Source organism: Phascolarctos cinereus, unplaced genomic scaffold (assembly GCF_003287225.1).
Source record: "Phascolarctos cinereus isolate Bilbo 61053 unplaced genomic scaffold, phaCin_HiC Scaffold_1;HRSCAF=81, whole genome shotgun sequence".
NCBI lineage: Eukaryota > Metazoa > Chordata > Mammalia > Diprotodontia > Phascolarctidae > Phascolarctos > Phascolarctos cinereus.
In genome coordinates, this window is record NW_027555514.1 from 180,102,707 (window position 1) to 180,123,762 (window position 21,056).

Genomic DNA, 21,056 nt, shown 5'->3' on the forward strand with positions numbered 1-21,056 from the left:
TCTCCTATTTGACGTAACATAAGACACTGTAGTTATAGGGCAATAGATAGAAACTAAATTAAAAAAAGACACAAAGAAAGTGACAAATTATCCCTATTTTTATATGATATGATGGCTTCCTTAGATAAATCCTAGTCAATCAGCAAAGAAATCAATTGACATATTTAGTTTTGTCAGGAGTATATAAATTTAATCCTTTAAAAATCGTTTATTATTTCTTTATATTACTAAAAAAAAAAAGCAAGAATAATAAAAAAGAAATTTCCACTGGGGGGAAAAAACAGTAAAATGCATGCTATATTTGGTATTTAACTACCAAGGAAAGATTATTTATGTTAATACAGTTATAAAACAGGTTTAACAGAAATAAGGAAATATTACTATATAATTGGAAAAAAATTCAATATACCTTTATGGATCATACCAACATAAATTTTAAAACATAAACCTAAATTAATAAACAGATTTATTTCTATGCCTGACAATCATAGCATTAAAGAGCTAAACAAAGTAATAAAATTAATGTGTAGGGAAAAAAAGATCAAGAATGTTGAAAGAAGTAATGAAAAATGAGAATGAAATGGACCTATTATTACTAGATATAAAAATTATATTAAAATTCAATCATGAACAAAACTCTTTGATATAGGCACACTAGTAGAATAGACAAGATAAGCAAGACTTAAAAATAAACAAACACACTAGCTGATGTTTACTAAAATCGAAATCAAAGCTATTTCAGGAGGGACTCCTTATTTGACTTGAACTGCTAGAAAAACTGGAAAGTAATTTGATTAGACTAATATCTTACACCAGACATTATAATAAGTACCAAGCAGATAATTGTTCTAAATAGTTAGAAGTCTCATCTTAAAAAAAAATAAACAGTGAAAAATGTAAGGTCATATCTTTCATATATATGTTTAAGGAGACTTCATAACCAAAAAAAAAAAAGATAGAGGACATTATAATAGACAGTATGGAATAGTGTATAGAGTGGTGGACTTGGAGTCAGGGAAGACCTGAGTTAAAATCTTGTGTTAATTACCTACTAGCTATTTGACCTTAGGCAAGTGACTTAATCATACTCATCTTCAGTTTCACCATCTGCAAAATAAGGGGGTTGGAGCTGGTGACATTTAAGGTCTTTTCCAGCTCCGAATCAATACTTCTGCTAAATAGTTTTATTAAATTAAAAGGCTTTTTTTCCATTTTTCAAAAACAACAGATAAATTTGCTAAAATAAAATAATATGAGCTGGATAAAAATTTAATATTTCTTAAGAATTCCTAACATACAACATGTATAGATAATACAAATATATGAACTCAACAACCATTCGCCACTTGATAAGTATTTAAAGCATGTGAACAGTTTTCAAAAGAATACAGACTATTAACAACCATATGAAAAAATTTCCAAATCATTAGAAAGTAAAAAGGAAATTAAAGTAACTCTGAAGTACCTTCCCAAATCCATCAAATTGGTAAAGATTACAAAACATTGAAACATTCAATGTTTATTGAGACACTAATACCAGTGATGGTAGTGAATCTGTTAGTTGGTCTTTCCAACATGGGAAATAGTTTCGAATTTCATGAGAAAATTCATTTAACTCTTAATACTCTTTGATACTGCAGTTCCATCCGAATCCATTACAATTGCTGTATTAGGTGGTTATGTGTATATGTGTGTGTATGTATATATGTATATATATTTATGCACACACATATATATACACACATACATATACATGCATATATACATACAGATATGTATAATTATATGTGTGTACGTATATCCCATGGTATATATGTGTATATAAAATAAAATTCATCAATAAAATATTTAAAATGACTAATTATCTTTCAACTAAAAACAAAACTTTTTCTCTTAACAATCAGCACATAATATTCCAGTCTGTTGCACATGTGTGTAAACTCATTTCTTCCCTTTACTATAAGTTCAATGAAACATCGTTGTTGTTTTCCTAAACTGAGTCTTCAAATGTTTTTTTTTTCAAGGACAAAAAGACAAAAAATTTGTTTTTCCTTGTAACAGATATATTTTACAGTTAAAAGTAAATAGTACCAGGGCAATTCACCCCCTCCTGATTTTATATCTATCTGTGTGTTTGTGAATCTTTGAGAAGCAGGATTAGAAAAACCTGCAGGCAAATTATTAAATAAATTTCACATGCTGTTAAATATTAAGTAAATATTCCGTTAAATATTTCTTTAGGGGGTTGTGATCTTAAAGTCTGTAGATTTCTAATTTCGTTACCTTTGACATGTGGTGGGTGCTATGAGGCTTTTCAATAAATTAATTTTCAAATATTTTTAAGCATACAAAAAGTGCAACGAAGGTATATATCCAAATCTTAATTTACTTATTATGTGCCTTAATATGTTAATTTTATATAAAAGCCCAATAGTAATATACAGAAGATGTACAATCTGCACTTCTGTTTGTTTTCAATCCAATGAAATCCATAGCACTATTCTGCAGAAAAATATTAAAATACTTTGTAACAAATTATTAACTATGGTGAAGATTATCTACGTGAGTGAATTTGAATGTTTTTTACTGCACATGCCAGATTATACACAGTTAAAATACAAATGATAATTAAACAGATGACAATTGAACATTTCAACAACAATAGAAGGAGTGTTTGCCAAATTGACTATCATAATATTTAATAAATAATATCATTAGGTAATTATAAAACATCTGTGTTTAGGGAAAAAGAAACTTAAAAGAAATACTAACATATGTTGAACTGTATTCTCTTTGATACCTCTCCTGTATTTTGATTGTGATAACCCTTAGTTTAGGCCAACCTGTAGTTATTAATTTGATTTTTTATATTTTCTGTCAGGCAGAACAAAATCATCAAGTACCTGGAAGAACAAACAATAGAAAAAAGAGACAGATTCAGAAGCAGAAGCAGATGAAACACAAAGCCCGGGAAAATAATCAATTATCAAAAAGGTGGGGTGCTATTTTCATGGTCCACAATTGTTTTTTCAGCCTTTTCCCTGTCCCCAATTTACTGTTGTTGAATTGTTGAATCTTCTGTCACTCTGCCCCAATTAAGAGCAATTTATTGCTTCTCAGGGCTGTGACTGTGTGGTAGAGGTTTGGGGAAAAGTCAGAAAGGATAAAAGCTTCCATCACTGGACTAAATCTGTATAAAGAAACCAACCTCAGAAACTTTGCCTTTCTCTTCTTTGTTGTTTGTTTGTTTGTTTTGGTTACGCAATGGGGTTAAATAACTTGCCCAGTGTCACACAGCTACTATGTGTTATGTGTTTGAGGTCGAATTTGAACTCAGGTCCTCCTGAATCCAGGGCCTGTGCTCTATCCACTGCGCCACCTAGCTGCCCACCTTGCTCTTCTAAGACTTTCCCCAGGACCTGAGCCACAGACATCAGGCCCCTCAGCAACAGGGCCAGAATCTCCAACAAAGCCTCACTTGTGGGACTCAACAAAGAGTAGATGATGCCTTGTCATATATTGAAGGTTCCTTCTATGTCTAGGTTGGACTAGATGGCTTCTGAAATCCTTTCCAACTTAGGTTCTATGAGTTTATGAATCAGAATTTGTTATTCAGTAGTTATGTCTAGAGACTAAAGATTCCAGCCACTTTGCTATGATATCCTCATCTCTAATTCTTCTTGAAAGAGAACTAATCTCTGTCACTCAAAGGAGTTTTGAGGGTGGGAGACCCAGTCAAAATGTGCAAAATACCTATTCTGTGGCTAGAAAAATTACAATGTTTCCTTTCCAAATCAAAGTGAAAGAGAACCTCAACTACCTAAATAAAAAAAAAATTACTTCCCCATCCCACCTTTCCAAATTCTCTTTTCCCCACACATACATCTCATTCTTGCTCCTCGTAATCTGAAAATTAATTTCTACAGTGTCCTTTAAAGCACTCATTCTTTTTCTTTTTAACAAACTTTGTTTAAACTTTGACCATTTCCTGGATCATTCCTTCAATTTTCTGACCCTTACCTAGTTCTTATATAGAAACACATCTCCTTAGAAAGGCAAGCTGTAGTGACTCTCATGATGTTCAGACGTAAATCAAGTTGAAGGGGTCCAATTCCATGTGGGTGAAACCTTTTATGCAGTTATGAGAAATAATAAATTGCACCTCCTTATTAATTTCTTCCCTAGTATATTCATTTTTTTTCTCCTTTAATATACCAAAACAGAGCAAAACTGCTCCCAAAGCCCCTTGTTTACCTGAATTTGAATTACTCTGTGAGACTGGAAGATATTTAGGTTCTTATGGGACACATGTCTTTTCTCACAATTACAATATAAGCATTTCATCATACTATAACTTTTCAATTCTTCAAGCATTTTATCTTCATAGTTTTCTCTTGACTCCTATGTTTCCATTTCAGAGCACTTACTCAGCTCTGGTCTTTTCTTCAGTAATGCTTGTTAAGTCAGCCATTGCATTTAAGGTACATTTTCCCCCCTGTAGGTCTGTATTTATTCATTCAGGGTATGTTATTCTTAATTATAAACCTTTATCTTTTGCCTTTTGGAACTGATTTTAGGATAAATTAAGAGAATCTTTGTAAAGCATTTAGCATAGTGTCTAGCACATAGTGTTTAATAAATGCCTGTTCACTCCTCCTTTCCCTTGAAATATTGTATGTCAGGATTTTCTCCTGTTTATATTAAAGTCTCATGTGATTCTGACTGATTCCTTATTACTTGAACTCTTTCTTTATGGCTGCTTTCAATATTTTTTCTTTGACTTGGAAGTTCTGAGTTTTCATCATGACATGCACGAAAGTTTTAATTTTGTGGTTTCTTTCAAAAGGTAATCTTCTTAGGCTATTTTTCCCTTTGTTCTCCATTTCTAGTACTAGGCAGTTGGTTCATTTATGATTTTTAAAAGCATGATATTAATGTTTTTTTAAATGATTTTCTGAAAATCCAATTCTTATTAAATGTTCTCTGCTTGACTTTTTCCTCAATGTCACTTTTTTAATGGTATTAAATTTTGTTCTGGTTTTCCCATTTTTAATGTTTGGTCCTAATGTTTCTTCTTATTTCAAGGGAGGTTTTTTTTCCACAAAAAAATTCTGTTCTAAGATACTTATTCTTCTCTAAGTTCTTTACTCTGAAGTTTTCGTTTCACTTTTGTTCTTATAAAAAAAAATAGAAACGAAAACCTCTCACTTTATTTCTTCCAGGTACTCACGCAGTGCTTGTGGCCAACATTTTTATTTTCCTTTTTTATCTTTTTTTTTTCCTCTGAGGCTTTGCTTATAGTTGTTGAGTTACTCTCTTCTTGCTAGTGTACCTTTTGGACATCTCTTGACTCACAGTATTTCATCAAAGCATTTGATGTTTTTAATTTATTCATATATGCAACCTTAATTCTATCTTGAAACCTCATGCCATGACCTCACACTTTGTGTAAGGGCTTATTGCTTCAATTGCTTTTTCATATTGTCTTGTTATACCTAGCATTTCTACAACCTTATCATAAACTTCTTCTTTAAATGTTTAATAAAATTGATTTGTAAGCCCATCTAAATTGTTTTGCCCACTCTGGGAATTCACTTATAGTTAATTTGATTTTTAATGAAACTTTCAGTCAGTAAACATTTATTAAGTGTCTACTATGTGGCAAGCATTATAATAAGCACTGTGGACACAAAAAAAGGAAGAATACAGTCCCTGCCTTCAAGGAGCTCATAATCTCATTGGAGGGACAACAAGCAAACGAATATATGCATACAAGCTACCTACAAAATAAATAGGAAATAAATAAGAGAAGGAAGAGACTAGGATTGAGAGTCTGGGAAAGGATTCCCAGATGAGACTTTAGCATTGCCTTAAAGGAATCCAGGGATGGAGATGAGAATGGAGAGTATTCCAGGGATGGAGGAGAATGAAAGAAAATTCCTGGAATTGAGAGACAGAACAGCCAGGACAGTGTCATGGAATGGAAGGGTACATGGCAGGGAATAAGGTAAAAGGAGGGGACTAGGTAACAAAGGGCTGTGAGTGCCAAATAGACAGTTTTCTATGAGTAGGGAAGGTCATGTGGTCAGATCTTCATTTTAGGAAAATCACTTTAGTGGCTGAACAGAAAATGGATTGGAATGGGAAGAATTGTAAGCCAGGCAGACCCACCAGTAGGCTATTGTAATAGTGCAAGCATGAGGAAAGGAAGACCTGGACCAGAGTGGCAGCAGTGTCAGAAGAGAGGAAGGGGCATATTCCAGAGATGTAGCAAAGGTGAAATCAACAAGCTTTGGCAACAGATTAGATATGGGGGTGGGGGCTGAAAGGTAGTGGGGAATCCAGGATGACTTCTAGGTTGTAAGCCTCAGGAACTGGTGTTACCTTCTACAACAGTAGGGAAGGTGTGGTTGGATAGGGGAAGAGGGGTTAGAATGAGACAGGTTTTGAATGTAATTAAGTTTAAGATGTGCCCTGAACATCTAGTTTGAAATGTTTGAAAGGGCAACTAGAGATGAAATATTGCAGGTCAGCAGAGAGGTTATGGCAGGATAGGTAGATTTGTGAATCATCCAGAGAGATGGTAATTTAATCCATGAGAGCCGATGAGATCACCAAGTGAAGTACAACACAGGTAGAATTGAAGAGGGTTGAGAACAGAACCCCATGGAACACTTTTATTTAGAAGATGTGATTTGGATGAGAAGACTACAAAAGAGATTGAGAAGAAGCAGTCAGATAAATAGAAAAACCTAGAGAGAAATGAGCATCAGGAAGAAGGTGATCAAAAGTGTCAAAATCTACAGAGAGGTCAAGAAGAATGAGGATTGAGAAAAGGCCATTGGATTTGGCAACCAGGAGATCCTTGGTAACTTTGGAAAGAGCAGTTTTAGTGGGATGATAAGGTCAGAAGTCAGATTGTAAGGTATAAAGAAGAGACTAGGAGGAGATAAAGTGGAGTCATCTACTGTAGATGGACTTTTCAAGGAGTTTAGCTACAAAGGATAGAGGAGATAGAGGATGATTGATGAAGATTTTTTTGAGGATAGGGTTGGGGAAACATGAACATATTTGTAGGCAGTAGGAAAGGAGCCGGTAGACAAGGAGAAATTGAAAATAAATAAGGATAACAGAGGGGAAAACATATTAGAGGAGACAAAATGCAATGTAATTGAACAGGTAAAATGTTTGACCTTGGTAAGAAATGTCTGTCTCATTATGTGAGTTGGGGTGAAAGTCGGATAGTGGCAGAAAACTGCAGTAATAAGACAAGAAAGAGGGGAGAAAAGGGAGCTCATGGATAATAGCCTCAACTTTGGGGTAACATATAAGGCAAAGTTCTCAGCTGACAGAAGGGGGGAAGTCATGGGCAGTAAGAGCAGGATTGGCACTGTTTAGGTTGTGTAAAATACATTTGTAGTGAGCTCAATCAGAAATATTGTGTGATTTTCTCCACCTTGGTTCAATAACATATATATAGAAACAAAGTTGGCAGATGGTAGAGTGATCTAAAGATAAAACATAGCAGAACACAATTGGTGAAATTATAAGGGAGCTGGGAACTCAAGAGAACAGGACGTTGTATCGTTGAATTTGTACAACAAAGAGTAAGTCAAAATGGGAAAAGAGTAGAGAGTGGCTAGTGCAAGGGAGGTGGCATGGGAGAAATCTGAGGAGTTAAAAAATTAGAGATCATAATGTAGAAGAGTAGAATTTGGTAAGGGAATGCAGATAGAGAGATAGAAAGTTAATAGGCTGTGATTGGATAAGGGGATTTGGGTAATCTTAAATGTGAAAGTGATACATTTATAGCTGATGGCAAGATCAAGGGTATAACTATCTTTGTGTGGGCCAGAGGTGGGGTGGAGGAGTAGGTCATAGGAACTGAGTTGATTGAGGAACTGAGTAGTAAGGGCGTTTGAGGGAGAGTCAGTATGTGTAATGAAGTCCCCCTGCTCCCCCTAGGAGCAGGAATTGAGGAAGAGAGAAAAATTGTGAATCATCTACCAAATTCATTGAGGAAGGAGAGGATCCAGAGGTCTATAGACAACAGCTTCCAGGATTTGATTGGGTGAAATAGTGAATCTCAAAGAAGGAGAGGTTTTATCAGATTTAGGAGATAGAGAACATTACAAAATGCAAAATGGATAACTTTGATTACAGTAAATTGAAAAGTTTTTGCACAAAGCCAATGCAACCAAGGTTGGAAGAAAAGTAGAAAATTGGGAAAGAATTTTTACAAGCAGTATCTCTGATAAGGGCCTCATTTCTAAAATATATAGAGAATTAAGTCAAATTTATAAGAATACAAGTCATTCCCCAATTGATAAATGGTCAAAGGATATGAACAGGCAGTTCAAAGATGAAGAAATTAAAGCCATCTGTAGTCATATGAAAAAATGCTCTACATCACTATTGATTAGAGAAATGCAAATCAAAACAACTCTGAGGTACCACATCACACCTATCAGATTGGCCAATATGACAAAACAGGAAAATGATAAATGTTGGAGAAGATGTGGGAAAATTGGAACACTAATGTATTGTTGGCGGAGTTGTGAAATGATCCAACCATTTTGGAGAGCAATTTGGAACTATGCCCAAAGGGCTACAAAAATGTGCATACCCTTTGACCCAGCAATAGCACTTTTGGGGCTGTATCCCAAAGAGATCATATAAATGGGAAAAATACCCACATGTACAAAAATATTTATAGCAGCTCCTTTTATGGTGACAAAGAATTGGAAATTGAGAGGATGCCCATCAATTGGGGAATGACTGAACAAGTTGTGGTACATGAATGTAGTGGAATACTGTTATGCTATATAAGAAATGATGAACAGGCAGACTTCAGAAAAACCTGGAAAAAACTTGTATGGTCTGATGCAGAGTGAAGTGAGCAGAACCAGGAGGACATTGTACACAGTAACAGCCATGTTGTGCAATGACTAATTAACCCTTCTCAGCAATGCAAGGATCTAAGACATCTCCAAAGGCCTCATGATAGAAAATGCTATCCACATCCAAAGAAAGAACTATTTACTCTTTTTGTTTGTTTGTTTCTTCTTTCTCTTGGTTCCTCCCATTGGTTCTAATTCTTCTTCACAACATGACTAATGTGAATGTATGTTTAATAGGAATGTATATGTATAGCTTATGTTAGATTGTGTACCATCTTGGGAAGAGAGGTGTGGAGGGAGGGGGAGAAAAAGATAAAACTCAAAAGCTTATAGAAATGATTGTTGATAAATCAAAATAAATTAATAAAATTTTTTTAAAAAGGGAAAAAAAGGAGAGTTACTGAGTGGTGGAGGTAGGGGAAGAACCTGGAAATGGCAAAGGGAGTACAGGGTATTCAACTCCCATGCATTGACCAGGGAACCAAGAGAAATGAGGGAAAGTGCATAAATTCATGAAAAGGGTCATAACAGAATCTGAGTCATCAGGAGAAGCCAGGCTTCAGCAGTAGCTAGAAGATAGAAGGAGTGGGAGAGGAAAAGATTAAGAATGAAGGGAAGTGTTGCTTTTAGAGCAAGCATTCCAGAGGGTACAGCGGAACAGAGGAGTTGTGTGTGGTTGGAACTTTAGGTGGGAGATTTAAAAGGGATGGGAATAAGAAACTGGGTCTTGGGGGATAAGGAATAAAGTTTGGATGGTAGCCTATAGGGTTTAGAATAAGGTTCAGAAAGCATAGGTTATGACCAAAGGTAAGAATATTCATCATTGAATGGAAGATGTCACTCTTCTTCCCAAAGGAGACTGTAAATCAGGCTGGAGACAAATGTAGCATGAGACAGAAGACACAGTGTCAGATGGTGAGATGGGAGTCCACATTTCATGATTCCTTTTCCCTCCAATGGCTGGAGATTAGGCAGAAAATAGCACAGCAGAAATCGTTAAGTCAAACCTTTCTCCTGCTATACAGCAGGAGAAAGAAGTCTTGTTCTCCACCAACATTCTTCCTCTTCTTTCTTTGAGAGAAAGGCACAGCAAGATATGAAATACCTAAGGCCAGAGGTACAGGGAAACTGAAATTATGCTCTATTTTAGAAATCTATTAGCTATGTGATCTTAAATAAGGTATCTGTTTGCCTCAGTTTACTGATCTGTTAAGAGGAAAATAATAATGCTATCCATCTCCCAGAATTGTCATTGGATCAAGTGGTATAGTGACTGTGACACGCTTAACACATTGAGTGTCATATGGTAAACAACATATAAATGTTGACTATTTTGTAATCATTATTATTTCTTTACTTAAATGTAATTATTCCATACTTCATAACTCTATATTTGATTTTAGATGTGATTAGTATAAGATACCAAATGTCATAAGATTAATGATTTCTATGTAGTATAGTTTGGAAGTACATTCAGCTGAACTGCTGTCATCTGATTAGTAATATATTTTGTTTCATGTTTTAAATACATGATATTGTATATGTAATTATTATATTTCCAAGTTATTTAATATTGTAAAATTTGAAAGACAATTATGTCAGAAATGCTGTTAGACAAATAACTTCTTTTTTTATCTGGATTATGTTAGATTACAATTGAGCTTTTAATAGAATGTGATAAAATAGTTATTTGAAAACTGTTCAGTATTTAATGGGGTATATTTTGTTTTAAAATAGACAAGAAGAATAATAAGTTTACTATAATAAAATGAGTTTTGAGAATTTGGAGCTATCATATGAAATTGTGAAAATTTATAGGGTGGTTTAAAGATGTAACTTTTAATATATTAATATGAGTCAGCTATCAGGAATTTGCTATATGTCTGAAACTTCAGAATATAGTTAGTTTTAACTTACAAGTAAAGGATAAATGAAATGTTAACTGTTAGGGAAACCTAAGTAAAGATATTCAAGCCCTAAGGTATGGTTAATGAAATTTTGCTATCTGAGATAAAAACTCATGAGACTATAATTTAGTATTGTTTTGAGTTGTGATTACAAGGGTGGTTGTTTGAGTTGTCATAAAGCCAATCATCCTTTTGATTCCAGGGCTGGTGTTCTCTATACCATACCACTTAACTGCCCCTAAAATTTTAAGGTCTTTTTTTTCCTTTTAGCTAGGCAGTGGGATTAAGTGACTTATCCATGGTCACACAGCTAGTAAGCATCAAGTGTCTGAGTCCTGATTTGAACTCAGGCCCTCCTGACTCCAGGGCTGGTGCTCTATCCACCTAGCTGCCTTCAAGAAAGAGATTTTTAAAAAAAGAAGACAAAAAAAAGTTGTTAATCAGATCAGAGCAGTAGAGGAAAAATTGGGAAACAATGAGCTGTGCAAAAAAAAATGAAAAGAAAATTAAAACTTGCTAAAAAGAGACACAAAAATACTGAAGAAAATAACTCCTTAGAAATCAGAATTGCCTCCAACTAGCCTGTGAATGGCTCCTGCTGCACACTGTAACCACTCCTTCAGAAGGCACCAACACCAGCAGGATATCTGAGTGCAAGTCTGTTAGCAACAAGGCCCACAGCCCTGCCACCCTGCCTGCCACCTCCTCCTCCCTGTCCAGCCCTGTGACTCCTTCACATGGCTCCCTCAGTTCCCATGGGCCTACCACTACTCACTCAGTTTTTCCCAGCCCCACATCGGCACCAGGGGGCACTGCTACCGATAGGGCCACCTCAAACTTTCTACAGACACCGCCATCTACCAGCAAGGGGAGCAAGATGACTATCAATGGTACCCCAGCTGCCCCCTTAACCTGAGGGATTAGGGCTTTCCTCCCTATTTGTGCAGCCTCATTTCTCTACCCATCCCCCTTTTTCTTGACTTCCCTCCTTGACTCAAGCTCCTTCTACCCCACACTGGGAGGGTGGGGGGGTTGGTTTTATATACATACATATATATGCATATACATATATATATACACATACATACACATGTACATACATATATGCACATATGTACATAGGAAAGCCAAATATATGTACTTATTTTCTATGGGGAAAAATAAAAGAAATTAGAATTGGCCAAGTGATTAAAAAGGGTACAAAATGTTATTATAGAAATTAACTCCTTAAAAATTAGAATTGTTCAAAGTAAAGCTAATGACTCCATGAGATATCAAGAAAAATAAAAGTGAAAAGGCTGGAAAAAATGGAAAGAAATGTAAAATATTTCACCAGAAGAACAATAGACCTAGAAAATAGATCAAGAAGAGATATTTAAGAATCAAATAATTTTTAAAAAGATTTTAGGCACTATATTTCAAGAAATTACAAAGGAAAACTACCCAGACATGTTAGAAGCAGAGGACAAAGTAGAAATTTAAAAAAATCACTAGTCACCTCCCAAAAGAAATCCCAAAATGAAAACTTCCAGGAATATTATAATCAAAAGCCAGAGCTCCCAGGTCAGGGAGAAAGTTCTATAAGCAACCAGAAAGAAAGCATTCAAATACCTTGGAGGCACAGTTAGGATCACACAAAATTTAGTAGATACCAGTGTAAGGTGTAGAGTGCTTAAAATATGATTTTCCAGAAGGCAAAGAAATTAGGATTATAAACAAGAATAACTTAGCCAGAAAAACTGAGTATAATCCTGCTGTAGTAAAAATGGATATTTAATGAAGTAGAGGACTCTTGAGTATTCTTCATGAAAAGAGTTAAACAGAAAATTTGACGTTCAGTCACAAGACTCAAGATAGGCATAAAGTGAACATAAGTGAGAAATCATAAGGGATTCAATAAGATTAAACTGTTTACATTCCCATATGAAAAAATAATGCTTGTAACTTCTTAAGAACATTATAATCATTAGGACAGTTAGAGGGAGTCTATTTAGAGGGCATGGATGTGAGTCTGTTATGTTAGAATGATCTCCAAAAAAGAATGGAAAAATGATATAAGGGGATACTTTGGGAAAAGGGGAGAGGGAGAGGGACAGTAGAGAAAACTGTCTCACATAAAAGAGTCAAACAAGGAAGAGTTTTTACAGTCAAGGAGAAAATGAATTGGGGTGAGAGAAATTAACAATGCTTGAACATCACTCTCATTTGTTTATGAACTTTATATGTCTTTGCAGAAATCAGTTTTTGTAAAGATGACACACATAACATGGAAATGAGAATTTGCTTTGTATTCTCATTCAATAACTGCCAGAGAATCTGGCATATCTAATACTTTAAAAAATTCTATTCAGATCCTTAACTTTTTTTTTCTTGTTTACTTTTATACTTAATATATCTTTAAATTAAGCATTGCTTTGGAAAAGCTGATTGATATTGATTAGTAAATTGGAACTAAGGAATTGCTAATTACTTGTTAGCATTGAAGAAACCCTCACTGAAATGGTAGCTCAAGTTGATAGCACTAGAGAAAAATACCACCAACCCCTCAGGGGTACTCCGTGAGGGGCAGATTTAACCAGCCTAGCTCTGGAAGGTTGAATAGAATTGCTGAAATGATATTCTACTTTAATTTCTCACAAGAAATCCAATCTCATATCTCTAAATGCCTGAATATCTTGCCAACAACTGAAATTAAAATGTCACCAACATTTATCACCTTGCCTCCTAAATCTACCTATTCTATAAACTCCTAGCATCCTCCTAGTCACTTGATTTGGAGTTCCAGAGAAATACTTGACTCTTCCCTCTCCTTCATCTCTATACTAATTTACTTGTCAATACAATAGAGTGGGAATCAGAAGAACCCCTGATTTTCTAGACTAGGGGGCCTGCCATGAAACTGGACATGTGCTCTGATCTCAAACAAAATTTGCCTTGCCGAGATGAAACGGGGAAATCTATTCATAAATTCTATTCAATATACATTTATTAAGCACCCATTGTGTGTCAGGCACTGTTCTAAGTACTAAAGATAACAAACTTATTTATAATCTAATGGGGGAGACACTGTGCAAACAAATATTTACAAAGCAACCTATGTATAAATAAATAGGAAATAATTAAAAGAGGGAAAGCACTGTAATTAAGAGGGGTTAAGGAAAACTTTCCTGTAAAAGGTGAGATTTTGAGTAGGACTTAAAAAAAGCCAGAGTGTAGTGAGAGGAGTAGTGAGAGCAGAGAGGGGAGAGCATTCCAGGCCATGGGAGGCAGCCAGAGAAAATGAATGGTTCTAAAAAATGCAGTGTCTTGTTCATGGAACAGCCAGGAGGCCAGTTTCACTGGATTGAAGAGTACCTCTTGGGGAGTAAGGTATAAGAAGAGTGAAAATATAGGAGGGGATTAAGTTATGAAGGGCTTTGAATGACAAACAGACCATTTTGTATTTGCACCTAGAGGCCATAGGAAACCACTGGAGTTTATTGAGTCAAGGAGAGAGAGTGGTTTGATATGATCAGACCTGAATTTTAGGAAAATCACTTGGGTAGATGAATTGGAGTGGAGAAACTTGAGGCAGGCAGACCCACCAGCAGGTTATTGCAGTAATGCTGGCAGTGTGAAATCGATAGGGGTAAGAGATAGGGAGGAATCCAGGATCACTCCTAAATTGCATGCCTGAGAGATTTGGAGCATGGTGTTGCCCTCTACAGTAATAAGGGAGGTAGGAGGTAGAGAAGGTTTAAGGGGAAAGATAATGAGTTCTATTGTTGACATACTGAGTTTTAAGATGTTTACTAGACATCTAGTTCAAGATATCTAAAAGGAAAGTTGGAGATGTGAAATTGGAGATCACAAGAGAGATTTCCAGTATTTTGCCAACACAAAAAGGGCTACTGTAGATATTTTTGCACAAGTAGGTCCTTGTTGCCACCACCCCCCCTTTTTGGAAACTCTTTGGAATACAGACCTGTTGCTGGGTTTTGGAAGTAATTCCAAATTCCTCTCCAAAACAGTTGGATCCATTCACAATTCTACCAACAGTACCTTAGTATCCCAGTTTTCCCACATCCTCTCCAACATTTATCATTTTCCTTTTCTATCATATTAGCCAATCTGTTAGGTATGAGGTGGTACCTCAGGGTTGTTTTAATTTGCATGTCTCTAATCAATAGTGATTTAGAGCATTTTTTCATATAACTTTAGATAGCTTCAATTTCTTCATCTGAAAACTACCTGTTCATATCCTTTGACCATTTATCATTTGGATAATGATTTGTATTCTTATAAATTCAACTCAGTTCTCTATGTATTTGAGAAATGATGCCTCTATCAGAAACATTGGCAGTAAAAATTGTTTCCCACCTTTCTGTTTTCCTTCTAATCTTGGTTGCATTGGCTTTGTTTGTGTAAAATTTTTTTTTAATTTATTGTAATCAAAACTATCCCTTATAAAATTATGAACATTATGAAATGTTCTCTATCTCTTGTTTGGTCATAAATTCTCCATAGATCTGACAGGCAAACTATTCCTTAATAAATGTCTTTTGAATATTTTCTTGTTTTTCCAAAAGCCTAGAAGGTAATAATGTAGCAATGGAAAAAAATATTCATTGTACTTTTACTTCTTAGTGACCTGAAATTTTCCATTTACTTTTCAAGTATAGCTTATTTATAGTCTCAGAAGCTATTAGAAAGCTTTCTTCCCTGTGAGAATATATATAGTTCACAAAATATTTATATGAAGGTGATAGGCTCAGAGATACTTAACTGTACTTGATTCCTTAAGTAAAGATGGAAGATATTATGTTAAGTAACTGTTACAGAAATTTCAAACATTCACATCAATTTTAATGTAGCTCCTTTAGGTCTACTCCTCCAACTTTCTTTCACATTTGTAGATTCATTCCTCAGAGGATGGACTGCTACATCTGATTCTAGGTACTAATATAGTTCATAAGTCCCCACCAGTGTGCTTCCAGTTAACAAATTAGCCACTAAACACAATTAGCTCCTTGCAAAAAAGATAGCATTGTAAGAACAATGAAAGAAGTCATCATTCATTTCACCATAAAACTGAAGTACCTCTATCATAAATACATACAAATCCTTGGGAAAAGTGAGCACAAATTTAGAGTACAATAGTAGTGAGATATATTCCTAAATTACAAATATGGCCATGCAAGTACACAATTCCAGTGTTACATGGCTCCAAAGCCCTTTCTCTTCTTGTGAAACGATCATAAATTCTCCTTTTTATGTAGTATCTCTACATATAGAGTGGGTTAGCTGGGCTCTTGATCCTACTCTTTTCCATAGTCTAACAATTTCCTAGGCTAGCCCTTTCTTAAAAAGCAAGTAAAATTTCTTCTTTTCTGCCACAGGCCCTACTTATTGAAATTGTTTCTGATCTCAAATTACTAAGAATAAGAGTTATATCTCCATGTCTGTTTGGAATGTGAATCTGATCCCTCAACTGTGCCTTGAACTCTCTGGAAATGGCTCTTCAAATACTAGTCAACACTGCTAGAGTTGAAGGAAGAGAAAAAAATCCATCCTCTCTACCAAAAGTGAATGCCTCTCAGAGTCTGAGTTCTTCCTCTATTTCTGAAGGAAGTTTCAAACTAAATCCAATAGTCTCCTAGTTTAGACTAACCTCAAAAATAGCAATTCTGTTTTTTTTAAGGCCCTCAGAGGAATGATCGGTTCTCTACTCCTCCAATATCCAGGCTTGTTTTAATTCCTTAGAGAAATGTGTTCATACTTTGGAAAGGGACCATTGAGTATTATACTTTAACATCTCATTGCCTCCATTATGTACTGTTTTTTGTGACTATGCCAACTATAGAAATGGGGCAATCAATCCCTTCCTACTTATACAAATTTAAAAATTCCCTGAGGCCTAATATGTCTCTAAGCATTTCATTGGAAGTTGAAAATGTTTACATTTATGTTATAGATTCAATTATAACAAATCCATTTCTGAACTACTATGTCCTAATAGCTGGGTGATGATGCTTTTGCTGTATGGAACTTTTGACCAAATCAATTATGCATAAGCAAACATGGGGGAAAAAAATCTTAGAGAATAAACCATTTCTTATAAATGTCTATATTACTTCACAGATTCCTTAGTGAAATGTATTCTGAGTTCATCATTGCCCTGACCACTGGCTTTCAAACTGATTTCATGAAGCATGTCTAAAGATTTCTTAATTTATGTCATTTTATAATTTTTGTATCCCATCATAATGCTGCACTGGAATGAATGTTCAAAGTATTAAAACACACATATGCATGTACACCTGCATATAAATTGTGTATATACACAAACACTGCACACAAGGGATCAATAATTTCAAAAACTGTGAAATCCACTGGCCTAGAATATGCCTTATACTGTAAAGAGCACAGAGTTCTACTATTTTACTAAATTACTGGGTGAACTTAGCCAGAAAATATATTTTCTAATCTGAAAAAGGGGAAAATAGGCTAATCCAAGAAGGTGTGTTACAAGAATTCATTATTTGATGTTCCCCAAATCTTAAATAAATGCTAAACTCATTACAATGTACATGCTGGCATGTTACTAGGGTTTAAGAGATAATTGAAGAGGACACATAAATCAAAACTTGAACATGAATGACCTTTTGGACCACAGAATGATTAATCATATCACAGTGTATACAGGTTCTGGTTCAATAAGTAGGAGTTGAAACCCGTAGGTTGTATTTGATACTTCTTCTCCCCTTTCCCTTTCACACCAGGGGAGAGGAAAAAAAAAACCTGTCAATTCTACACAAATTCCAAGTACCTTTTTAAACCATTGATATTGTAGCATAGAATATGTATGGTTTGTCTACTTGTTCACTCTTATGAAGTAAATGCCAAATTGCTTCTTATAATAAACAAGATTCAGTATTAGTGTAGTCTAGCTGAATCTTTAACATGAAATATAAGCTTTTCTGTACAAACTAGGTTTACAGCATAATAAATGTTACAGATAGAAAAAAGTCTTTAGATACTCATTGTCATCTCTGATCTACTAATTTTTCTGTTGTTTTTTATTAAATAGGATTTAACTATAAAAATAAAATTAGTAGTTTCTTTTTAAATAATCAAGGCCTAAAGTAACTCATTTTAATTATCTTGATAAGAAATTCATTTGTAGTTGAACAGTCTCTACAAATTCTGACTTTTTCTAAATTCTGTTTTCTAAATTAAAAAGTCTAATTGTACTGACCAAGGCAGGAACTAACCTGAAATGAAAAGAAAACCATGTCTACCCACATTGAATAGAATGTTATAGTCTCTAAAACAATTGGTTATTTATGTCTAATTCAAGATTCTGATACTTATGGTGAAGGTGCTCATTCCCTTTTGCCCTTGGACATGGGGAATTGTTCTCCATAACTATTCCACAAGTAACCATCATGAGGTCAACATGGAAATGAAGAAGAATAAATATTCACTCTCCTGGGCAAAAGTAAAATAGTGAATTACTTTATATGGAATTATTCTACTCATGGACATTGCCCAACAAATAATTTGGGTGTTTTAATAGCCTAACATAGATTGGGCCCAACAATTCAAGAATTTGGACACTTGGGAGTTCATTACATGGAAGCTGTCAGGTCTATAAGAACACTCAGGAGACTCTCTTTTACTTACACATTTGTCATAAAAGGGAAAATTAAGATTAACATTCATGTCATGGTCATCGTCATTCTGTTATCTAGAAACGCCCAGATAGTACTATACAAAAGGCATCCCAAAAGTCTTGGTGCGGTTTTAAGCATTAAAATAGCTTAACAATTAATGCCAAATAGTGTTTGATATTAGCCCACCACAAGGTGTCCAGAAAGTCTTAGTACAGTTTTAAGTTGATTAAAATTGTACTAAGAATTTTGGGACACACTGTATCAATGCATAATTGTCAAGTATCCCATTAAATTATGTTTCTTATTGCCTCAGGGTATATTATAAAAGCCACTCCATTAGGTTCTTTATTTTTCTGAGAAAGTACTTATGAGCCATCTTTCCATTTAGGTACCACTTCTTCCTCCTGGTTTCATTATAATAAGAATGCCATGATTCATAAGATTGAGTTCTTCTCTCAGCGTAGTCACTCATTGGTTGTTGGAGAAGGATGTAATATTTAGAACATGCTAACGTGACTCTCTGTAATTAGCTAGGATGCTCCTTTCTCTTACCTGGATCCATACTCACAGCCTTTGCACTGGTAGAACTTGCCAGAGCTAACATAGATTTCAAGGAATCAGGGTCACCTGCATGTTACAATGGGGCATTGGAGCAGAATTTTATAGATAAAAGCCCCATAGACACTTTTAATCATGCTTTAAAGATATCCTCAATAGGGATACTGGCAAGAAACAATCAGACTTCTGCTAGTGCTGTTTCACAATGGATCACATTACACCATTTAGATTTAATGTGATCCATTATACAATTCAGATTTAATTTTAAGCTATAGATAAAATGAGATCTAATTCTGTTTATTATTTGTTGATTACAAAATATATTCGATTAAGAAGAATTAAGGCTAACATTCCTGTAAAATAAGGTATCTCCTATTTATATATTGAGATCATTCAAATTTCTTTGAAAGACACAGAAACAAAAATAGTTCTATCCAGTGACTGAGCATAAACATCGCTTGAGGCATAAAACAAAGAGATGCTAGGGCCCATCTTTTTAATATGAACATTCTACTGCTAAATAATGGAGATTGGGGGGGTGGAGCCAAGATGGCAGAGTAAAAGGGGTGACTTGCTTGAACTCTCCCCCAAACCCCTCCAAATACCTGTAAAAAAAATGAATCTAAACAAATTCTAGAGCAGCAGAAACCACAAAAAGACAGAGTGAAACAAATTTCCAGCCCAAGCAAACCTGGGTGGTTGATAGGAAAAGTCTGTTACACCAGGCTGTAAGAGGACCACAGTTCAGCTTGGAGCATGCAGGTGAAGACAGAGCAGGCCTCAGGAGACTTAATCACGGGGAGCTGTGGCGGTTTCCAGACTTCTCAACCCACAAATGCCAAAGACAACTTAGAAGATCAGTGGAAAAGGTCTGTCAGGCTGGGATAAGAGAGAAACATGGTCCATTTCTGACCCTAGCACAGTGCAGGGGCAGTGGCTATAGCAGCTGTGGCTGCCTCTGGGCTCTTGACCTACAGACAGTGGGGGGATAGATCTCTTTGCTGGTGCTGAGGCAGGATTCTCTCACTTTCCCCCTGCTTGGAGCTGGATCCCAGTCCTGGGTGGTGGTCCTGGGGTGAGGAGGAGCACTGGTGTGGAGGAGCTTGTGGCAGCAGTTGAGAGAGAATCCTCACAGTTCCAAGGCAGAAAAGAGTGGTTGTGGTAACTCATAGAGTGGGGCACAGGCCAGGAAAGGAGTATACACCTCACCTTTGATCATACCACCTTGGAAGAACTGAAAATTTACAGGTATCTCTGAAAACAGCTGCACAAAACCCCTGAAGCTTGGAATAGTACAGCCTCCACACTGGAAGCAGAGCTCTACCTTAACAAAGAGTTATAAAGTCAAGTAATTGGCTGATAACATGTGCAAACAGAGGCCAAAAACTCAGATTATAGAATCTTACGTTGGTGACAAAGAAGATCAAAATATACAACCAGAAGAAGACAACATAGTCAAAGTTCCTACATCCAAAGCCCCCAAGAAAAATATGAATTGGTCTCAGGTCATGGAAGAGCTCAAAAAGGATTTTGAAAATCAAATAAGAGAAGTAGAGGAAAAATTGGGGAGAGAAATGAGAGCAATGCAAGAGAATCATGAAAAATGAGTCAACAGCTTGCTAAAGGAAACCCAAAATATACTGAAGAAAATAACACCTTATAAAACAGACTAACCCAAATGGTAAAAAGAGATCCAAAAAGCCAATGAGGAGAAGAATGCCTTGACAAGTAGAATTGGGCAGATGGAAAAGGAGGTCCAGAAGCTCAACAAAAAAGATAATTCCTTAAAAATTAGAATTGAGCAATGAAAGCTAATGACTCTATGAGAAATCAAGAAATTATAAAACAAAACCAAAAGAATGAAAAAATAGAGGACAGTGTGAAATATCTCAGTGGAAAAACAACTGATCTGGAAAACATATCCAAGAGAACTAATTTAAAAATTATTGGACTACCTGAAAACCATGATCAAAAAAAGAGCCTAGACACCATCTTTCAAGAAATTATCAAGGAAAACTGACCTGATATTCCAGAAC